Raw genomic sequence first — 10,525 nt, 5'->3', positions numbered from 1 at the left:
TTTTCCGCGCGAGGCGGATTATTGTTGTCCGGTGGCGCAACAGATCACTGTCATATCGACGGACCTATTTCGAACCTATGACCCATTTCCCAAATATTTCACCATTAAGAGCCGAGCAACAGGCCGGGGGAAAGCTTATACCCATTGAAAAACCGGTGGGTACCCGGCGGCACCACAGATTGATCCTGGATTGATCCAATATAACTAATGCTTCTCGCATTAGTTATATTGCCTTCTCGATCCGGCCTTTAATTGTTAGCGTTCTTACCAACATATATATTTATCGCATTACGACTATTTCCAAAAGTCTCGGTGTCGCTACAAAATAGCGACAGAGAAAAAAGACTTAACAGAGGTACGTTCGACGCTTGCTACAGTGATGGGAGGGAGGGAATGGCTACGTGCAATAGAAGACAGCGCGACTGCAGGCAGTGCCCAAAACGACACTGCGTGTAGCCACTGGTCTCCACACTTCTTGCAGAATACAAGGAGTAGCTCATTGCAAATACAGTGTCACTGAACAAATTCTTCACTGTAAATATTGCTCGTAAGGTAAAAAAAAAATAGAACCTACATATACAGCACCGAATAAGAGAAATGCAACTGCACCAGCGAGAAACGGCCACGCGTGAGACCCAGTTCATGCTTGTGCGTCGCTGTCGGCAACATCCGTGAAATTGTCGATGTCACTTGGGAAAGTCGCCGCCCAGTCGGAAATGACGTCGTCCGTGTAGGCAGTGGTGAATACCTGTAGATGTGTGCTTCGATTCAGAGTAAATCGTAGACGTAGTCTCTAAGAAGAAATTCGACTACGTTCATCTGGAAACAATAATCACTTTTACTGGCCTTGCTCGTTCACTCCTCATTCCCACTGAATTTGTGATAGTTGTGTTTCGTCCGATTAAAAGCCCCGAAAAATAAGAAGGCCGCAATTGTGAAAATAAAATGCAACAAGAAAAAATGCGGTTCGGAGAAATCATGGGCAAAAATGTCGCCAATCAATGAACTGCGTAAAGGTTAAGCGAGAAGTGCTCAGCGTCGTGTTGCCAATCATTCGTAGCACGCTAATATAAACCTCAAGGACGACTCTGCAGGCTGCGTCAACCACGTGGACAGCCTTCGATTGTGGTCTTCAGACAACAAAATTCAAAGTAGGCCACTCGCAGGCCAGGAGAGGAATTGAAAGCAAGCGCTGAGCGCGCGGCGGGCGTGTCTCGACAGCCGTTCACGCGAGTGCTCAGATACTAACATCGACTCGTTCACGAATTCTCTGCAGAACTCGGCAGCCGCGGGAAATAGCCGTTGGTTTATCTGCAGGGCTGACAACTGCTCGACGCAAGGGTGTCGCGACTGCCAATCAATCTCGTTACCTAAGGAAAAGAAAAAAATGGAATGAACTATGGATGTCATGCTAACGTTTTTCACTGTGTAACAGCGTGCTATTACTGTCCGGCTGCCGAAGACACGGCCCATTTTCCTGCCATGCGCAAGAGATCTATTCGAAAACTTCGCGAGCGCTGTCGGCTGCGCAGTTTTGTTCCCGTCTGGTTCTTTGCGCGCGTATTCTTCAAGATGTAGTTGGGGGTGCCTAACACCCCCAACTACAACTCCGGAGTTTAGAGCTCCGCCTTTGCTGCTACATATCCCGCATACCGCACCTGTTGTTTTAAATATGCGTGTCAAGGAACGCCAGCTCAGCACAAATCTTGTTTTTGTGCTCAGCTCAGCCTGATGCTTGTTTTTGACATAAGAGAACTGACTCGGAATATTCGGCTTCAGCCTTACAACCATAAGACCCCATTCGCTCTAAAATTAACTTCGTTTTATTAAAATTGGCATTTTTAAAGTGTTCGGTATCGCAAATAAGTGCGGAACCTTCGCTCTGGATTGGTTTTTTTTATGTGGTTAAGCTCTTCAAACCGACTGAGGCTTAGAGGAACGCCGTAGAGGAGGGCTCCGGCCAATTTCGGTGACCAGGGTTCTTCGCAATGAACAGTGAAACCTTGCGCTCCGCCTCCATCAATTAGAGACTACCACGACCAGGATCGAACACAAATCTCCCGGCTCAGTAGTGGAGTGCTCTAAACCCTAGGACACCACGGCGGCGTATCCTTTGAATAGCGGGCTGAGAGATATATCTGCCGCAAGTATATAAGACCTCCAAATAGTCACAACAGACGTGAACATTTGATTAAAAGTTCTTGTGCCGGTTTGTCAAGCTGCAGTCAAGCTGCTCTATCACCTTTCAGCAAAATTGGAAATAAATAAATAACTAAATAAATGAAGCCGTTCGCCTGCAGCCTAAAGCCTGAAAGTAACGTCAGTCGTAAGGATTTTGACACGAAGAATGTCAAACGACTGCAATTTAGATGCGCTTGCAGGGAATACGATCAAGAGCAATTCTTTTAATTAAAGGCACAATTTCATATACCTTGGCCTGACAACACCCGCGATTACAGTGAAACAGATGTATTGTTCATTAGAGCGCACCCTTTACGCCCCAATTAATTTTTTCGTGCTAAATCAGTGTTTACAGCAAGCGTTTGTACCTACAGAAACTGTAAACATAAGGGGCCTTCAGGCTATGCCACACAGACGGTTGGAACATAACTTGCGCGCTCGCACTTCCCGTTTGCGCGTCCTGATCGTTATAAGAAACTGGAGAATTGCGTATACGTGCTCGGGGCCATAGGCTCTAATTGCTAGTTCATATATGTGAAAAACATAAGCTCGTCAAGTGGGTAACTGCACTATGTACACAGAAAGCCGTGTGTACATTTATAGAGCGTATATTTGCACGATTCTTACGGGCACTGGGCATGCGTCCTTTTGCGTTAGGGATCCTCAAGGCTTTTGTTCGACGAATCGGCTTAAGACATTAGCACGCGCTGTTTCCAGCTTATTCTCAATTTGCTGAGAAACATGGTGCAGGACGACCTGGGTAGATTTAGTAGGAATTTATTTTTTGCATCGTATCGATGCACCTCAAAAAGTTTGAAGGAACAATGAAGCCCCGATTTTATGGCTATCAAAGACGGCATTAAGGGCTCCCATTTGAAAGTTCTCTTTGCAGATTCTTGTTTGCTTACATGAAATTCCACGCTCGCGTAATTACTAAGCCTTAGAGTTCTTTCCTGTAATATTCCACATGTACACTAACATAAAGCCTAAGTGGGAAGCCACCCAACATAGCGCAAAGTCCCGCTTAACCAAGCCGTACAAGAGTGCTTCGGTAGACAAAAGATGGTATACCTGACTCACAATGCAAGGACGCTGTAAGGCTGATTCTGATCGCAATTCTTCAAATGAAAGGGGTGGCAAGAGTTGGCCTCTGCTGCCGAATTGGCCAGGTCATGTGATCTCATGACGTCAGGCAACCAAAGACCAATCAGCGTCCAGCCATGACGCCCACCAACTATCGAACGGAGCCAGATTATCCGGAGAACGGGGCATTTAGCGCTGTTGCGTTTACATGCCTGGGGCTGAGAGCCATCTTCCTAAACATTGCCTTCTACCGGCACAGCCCCTTAACACTCAGTGTACGTGATAAGGCCGTTACCCAACACAAGCAGATCTCAAAATATGCTAGAGCGTATAAGACTCCTATGTAAATCACTTGCGAAAAAATATTTTTTTTTTCAGGAGGGATCGAATAAAGACAAATGGCCCGCTCAAAACTTTATTACCAATTGTAATCATCCATAATACAACATTTTGGGCGAGTTGGTTACGTACATTCATTATTACAGCGCAAAGACGGACGGGACACAACAGCGCTGTTGTGTCCTCTTCTTGTCCCGTCCGTCTTTGCGCTGTAATAATGAATGTAATCATCCCACATGCATGTCCATGCCGCCATACTGGCTTCTGATACGACGCGGCAAATTCCTTTTTTGCTTTCTGCCTGTGAGACTGAAAATCTGTCTACCAAGTGCAGGAAAAGAAAACTACTCCATTTCGTTCATGTCGCCCTCTACAACTCTTCAATTAGGCGACTAAACACAAGCTAGTATGTAATATTTCTGAATAGTAAATACTGCATACGGAAGCATCAATAGGCACTTAAAAGAATATGTGGTATATGTACCGACCGCAAGTATTTATTCCCGCATTTTAATTTTTAGTTCGCTCGTACAGTCACAAGCTTACTTGCGACCACGGTGCAAGATATATAGGTGGGGACACAGCGTACCGCGCCGGTTCCAGATAAAGTCCCCTAGTTACTCTAAGCCGTACGAGATGGCAGTTCACTCAGCGGCCTGTGACGTAGTGGGAGGCAATGCTTTTCTATGGTGAATACACGCTTTTTGAGAGCCATTTTCTCGTACACTGTGGCCAATGATGAGAGAAAAATATTTTTGCCGCGTTGTTTTTGTCTAGGACCATTAGTCAGCGCAGTTTTATCAATCTGTGGCTTCGTGAATGCTTAAATAAAAGCGCAGAAGGCGAATAATGTTTCGCGCGGAATTTGAACCTGCTGCACGCATAAGCGACGGCACTTTGACAACAAAGCATTAACCTTCGGTCGTTTCATTTGTTCTTTGACTTTGCATCTTTTGTTCGCCCATCAGTGTGCCCGCTCATCCTTAGTTTGCTCTTTACTTTATTCCTTCCCTAAATTAGAGGTCCGCTAACTGGATTCTGCCAGCTCCCACTGAATCCCCCCCCCCCCCCCTCTCACTTCCTCTTTACAATTAATTCTCTTAGCTTCTTTTTTCCGTTCCCTTATTCTTTTATTCTCAGGGTATTGGGTACAGTACAGAGGGGAAGAGAATTTCACAACAGGGGAAAAAAACACCGAGTATCATTTATTCAATACAAAACAACAGAGGTAAAATTACGGTTAACAGCTTTTTTGAATCTACATTAGAGATTGGCGAACAGTATAAATCAGTTGATGAACATAAATAGATAGATAGATCGTGCAGCCTTTCGTGCAGTCAGGATTCGTGCAAATATTGAAGACAGTTGAGCTTGCTTGAGGCAAAAAAAGCCTTAAATCACGGCAGCATTTCTTCCGGTTTTCGTACACATAACTCGACCGTACTTTTCCTCGCTTGCTTATTCCATTCTTTTACTCAGTTTCCACGTTAGTGATTTATTCGATAGAGAAGCAGTACGGGGCGCTGTTGCATTTCCTTCATTAGGTGGTTAAGAATACCCTATGAATTTTTATATTTTCTCCCATTCGCTCAACTGAAAGCAGGATTCGCTTTCCCTGCTCTATAATTACGCTATCCAAAGTGAGAAAACTGTTACTCCGGCGCCTTCAATTCAATAACGATGACTTAATGATTGAGTAATGTAGCACTCACTCCCCAATATTTAAATATAAAGTGCTACTTCAACCTTTTCTTCACTTCGTTGTTAGAAATAAATTACGTCAATAGTATTGACAAGCCAATAAATTATTCTGGACTTCGCTTCTGCAGTGATGCAGTGGGCACGGCTTAAGAATGAAGTGCTACGGTGATGCTTCTGGCGACGACGGGAAAACAGTTCGGGCCTTGCAAACGGCTCATGCAGGAGAAACGCGCCGCGCGATATCAGCAGGTTGCTATCGCAACGGCGTCGTCGATGTATGTGTTTTTGCTTCCAGTGAAGATTCACCGCTCCATCGACGCTGACGCTGCGATCAGCGGCCCGGTTCGGAGGACCGTGACTGGTACTTTATCTGGAAACTTGCGTCCAGTGCCTCGGCCGTGCTGTGTCCCCACCTAAATATTCTTACACCGTGCTTGCGACTGAAGGATTTTGACAGTAGACTGAAAAAGGGTGAAGAATGTTGTGGAAAAGTACTAGAACATTTCGCACAAAAAATTATCGGAGGCCAAAGGTATGAGTTTGTCATATAACTGGAGAATTCCAGAGTACAATTCCTGAGGTGAGCAACAAATCACTTGTGCGTGTGTACTGTTCAAACGGCTTGGAAGGGGATTAGCTTGGAAATCAAACTAATCAAATGGAATGTCTGCGCGAGATTAGGTCGAAAATATGAACGAGAACAGCAACGTGCCTGTGCTTAAAATAGTTGCCTAAAATTATTATCAAGCTACATTATTATGAAAGGCATCCTGCATTTCATTTTAGGTGACCTACCTTTGTACTTAGTCAAAGCTGGAATTCCTAAGTCGAATAAAATGGCATGGTTTCTTGCACGAAGTCCGCGGCAAGCACGTTTTTATCTTTTTTTGTTTGTTCTCTTGAAATGGGGCGCCTGGCGGCGATGCCTGAATCTACTGCTCCCTCGGACGCTGTGACGTCACCTGTTTCCCTGCCTCCACGCCCGACAGCTCGCTTGTCTGCCTCCCACGATAGGCGCCAGCGGCAGCTGCGTGCGCGCTACATCTAAACGCTATGTACTGGAAACGTTGAGAAATGCTGTTACTGATGCCCTGCACAATTTGAACTCGAATTTGAGCCACGCATCTGCCGGACCAGCGAAGGGGTGTGCATGCAAAGGCACTGTTTTAGTCAAGGATGTAATAGCAGTGCGGAGCGTGGAAGGGCCATATGTCATACACTTCCGAAAGGTGACGAAAGATGCCGAGGACCTGAGAAAAATGATCGATTTGTCACAGTGTCCGTATTCTGAGTTTGCGCCATTATTGATAGTGTCGCTGCCCCCCCCCCCCCCCAGTTCGAGTCATCTGATTGGGAAACCGGAATACAGTTGGGACACTTTCGATAATGGCGCAAACTCGGAATACGCAAACAGGTTACTGTGATTCACGCGATCATTTCGTCCACAGCCACTGTGAAGTAAACCTTAATTTGTTGCTAATCCTCAGCATTTGGCTGACAATGGCTCAAACACCACGGTCGGCAGTAGATATACCTTAGAAAGCGCAAGAAACACAGCAGTCATACATTCGCAAAGGGGGCACCTGGAATACTTGAAAATTATTTGCAACATATAAAAAGAACAAAGAACGTTGAAAAAAAAACGTGCTTGGTGAAGTACTTGTCGAATATATATATACAACCACATACAGCACAAAGGATAATACGTGGGAACGTTGGTAATATATGTCAAGTTACTTCGGGCGGAAAATAGTCTTGAGATGTGACAATTAGAACTTCAAACGAAATTAGTGTTGCCTATTCCGAATGTGCAGTCTGTTAATCAACACATTCTTGAACTGGCTGAAAAATAAATTCGTTGCTTCCTGCAGTTTTCATGCAAGCATTCCCTAATATATCGGGAACTAAGCGGTAAGCTTTTTCAGTTGGGGACCTACATCATCAATATGTAGCATCGACGGCGCTGTTTTTATAGCAACGGTGACAGTTTCCTAACGAGGCCCAAGTCACTAGGGGAAGTGCTACAGATCTTTGAAGGAGTAACGCACGCAAGACTGACGGGGTAGTAAAATTGTCCCGAAAAAAAAATTGCTGCATATTTTTGGCTAAAGCTATTAGGTCCTAGATTTTAAATTTCTAGCAACCACTACGATACTGGTGCTGTTTACATAATTTAAATCGCTAATTTAAACCCATACCCCCTCCACCTTTCCGACCTGCTCTGTAGAGGCAGCTGTTGCTTTTCGGCGGATGAAGCGATGGATGGCTGCGGTTCCTTAATAATAAACTTTTGCAAGGTTCTAAAAACGATGTCCTGTGCAAAGGAGCACACATTTACATTAGCACAGCTATTAATTTGCTGGGTGCGCACGCCTGGTCGAGCATGTGATCCTCCCGGCTCTTTTCACTGGTCGTAGCTTGATGAGGCGGCGCCATAGCTATATGGTACTAGTCTCTGACGTTCGTACTGCCAGTTGTACGTTCTACTTGTTCATTTCTGGCATCTGTTCAGGTTTCCAGCTCGAAGCTCACAGGCGTGACAGCTGTAGTGATACCGCCACGTACGGCAGGAGTAGGCCGCTGGGAAGCAGATGACGTCACTATCGCCTCCCGCCGGCGCGGGCGGCGTCTAGAGCTCGTGTACAAACACCGGAAAATAAACCAGTCGCAAAAAACATGCGAAATAAATCTGACAGTTTTAAAGAACCGCGTGGTTTCGTAACAATGCTATTCAGCGCTACATAAAAGACACAGACACAGGAAAAAATGCACAGGAGTTCTTCGTGTGTCTTTTATGTAGCGCTGAATAATTGGTTAAAAAAACATGCTTCCCCACCTAGCCCCGTAACCTGTTTTGTTCCAACACCATAGTTTCGTATTTAGTTTCAGCAATTTCACTCAAGGTCGCAATAACTGTGCCATGTACCCTTAATCATATCGCCACGCTCGGCAGTATACATTAGAAAGAGGGGCGGATGGAAATTAATTTGTCAACGGTTTAATCATGGTTCAACCGAATTGGACAAGGGCTTTTAATATGGGTTTTGGCGAGATTTAGCGTTTGATAGTGGATCTTTTGAATGATATACTATATGAGAATGTTGGGGCGCAAAATTCAATTTGTATTTACAAGTTAGTCATTACCAGCTATTATTTAGCACTTGCAATTAGTGGAATGCAATCGTACTCGGCATAGGCTGCGCAAAAGTATATGACGATGTGGCATGATGTTCAATTTTACGAAGCGTAATTACCAATTACTCTATAAGTCATGCGGTGATATACAAGCTTAGCATAATACACTGGACGTATTATTTGTTCCTAGGCCAAGCCCAAGTTTGACCTTGCAGGCCGAGCTCAAGGTCATTGCGACGGACACAAGCAGTTTGCGACTTTTGAATTGAGTGGAGCTAATCCTCTTAAATACGTTTTGCTGCTTCTAGGTCCTCATAAATGAAAACATTAGCACAAGTCAACACGCATCTCAGAACGCAGCAATGAGAAAGATAAACGAAACTGTAAAACGGTACACACGCCAATAAGTGCAGTTTAAATATGACAGGGAACGCGGGAGTGTGGCCCCCGCGCTTTGCGAAGCGGTGCCGCCAACACAAGACGAGAATCGGAGGCACGAAAGATCAGCAGACCAAGCTTACTTTGGATGATTCTTTACTACTGATTCTTATCACATGTCGGTGGCAACAGATTTAAAAGCGTGGAGGACACGCGCTCCCATGTTCCCTTTCATACTGCTTCTGGCTGTATACGTTTGGACAACATACGCCAGCTGCAGCTTGTGACATCGGTACCCAGCACATCTCATTGGCTGATAGTACACTGAGAAGGCGAAATCAGAACCCACAGTCATTATTTTGATAGAAATATTTCCTAACATGCATGCTTCAAGTGTCCGTAACAAAGGCCACCTTACCTGAGCGTAGTCGACGCCCTTTTCGTCTTCCCCAACCCGCGCAGCCTGCCCGAGAATGAAAAAGTTTTTATCAATGCTCTAAAGCCTCCGAAAGCATCGCACGGTAGTGTTGCTGAATGGATGGATGGAATATAGGAGCGTGCCCTTTGAAACGGGGTGGTAGCAGTAGCTATCATGCTCATTTTTCTTCCTATATCTTAATTATTGTTTTAGATTGGTTAACTACACCATCATTCTATTTCGTAAATTTTTGTTTCTACATTACTAACATTATGTCACTGCTCTGCTTTTAAGCCACCAATCTTCCAGTCGTTTTTTGCTAGCTTCCACCGCCGGTTTATTCACGCGGCCACTGGTATCTCTAAACCCCAGAGCTTCAAGAAAGGTGACTGCGCCTGCATCAACTTCCGGATGGATACCATTACATTCGAGTATAATATGGTCAATTGTTTCACTGGAGTTACCACAATCAGCACATGCGCCACCTTCATTGTTATATTTCTTTTTGTAGCTGCAGGTTCTAAGGTACCCTGATCTAGCTTCAAAAAGTAGGGCACTGCCTCTTGAGTTATCAAAGAAATCTTCCTTCCTGGTCTGCAATTTCCACTTTCCGTATAATTCCACACTCTGTTTCTTTTCCATCGAATTTATTTAATTTTTACCTTCTCTGTTTTTCACCTGTTGCCTAATGCTCTTTATTTCTTCATCCTTGTGACCACCATACTTACTGGTTAGTTTCCTATTTCTTTTCCTCCATTGTGAGTCAACTCTTTTAGGTATAGGTATTTAAATACTTTAGTTGCCCATCTGTTACTGTGCAATTTCCTCAGGCGTTCCTCATATAATATTTTACTCAGACCTCCCCGTACTTCGAAAGATGTCCAGCCTATATCTCCCTGTAAAGCCTCATTTGTGGTTTTGCCGTGGGCACCTAGTGCTAATCGTCCGACGGCTCTGATTTATTTCTAACGTCGGGTGCACTTCTTATTTTAGGCACAAAACCGCATTTCCGAAAGTAAGTCCGGGCACCAAATAATTCCTTTCCAAATACCCCTCAGAACCTCATGACCTGTTGTATCCCCACAATGCCCTGTGCTTCATTATCCCGGCATTTCTTCGCCCTTTGGCCTTAAGCGATTGCTCATGCTTTCCAATGTATGCCAATCCTTCGTTTACCTATACCCCAAGATATTTATATTCTGCTACTCTGGGTATTTCATGGCCCTGTATTTTAGGACCCTGATCAGTTGAGCCGTTGAAAATCATCAAAGCCTCTCCCTCTTTCCCTCT

Source organism: Amblyomma maculatum, chromosome 3 (genome assembly GCF_055883805.1).
Source record: "Amblyomma maculatum isolate TAMU_Amacu chromosome 3, ASM5588380v1, whole genome shotgun sequence".
NCBI lineage: Eukaryota > Metazoa > Arthropoda > Arachnida > Ixodida > Ixodidae > Amblyomma > Amblyomma maculatum.
Note: the sequence above shows the minus strand (reverse complement) of the source record.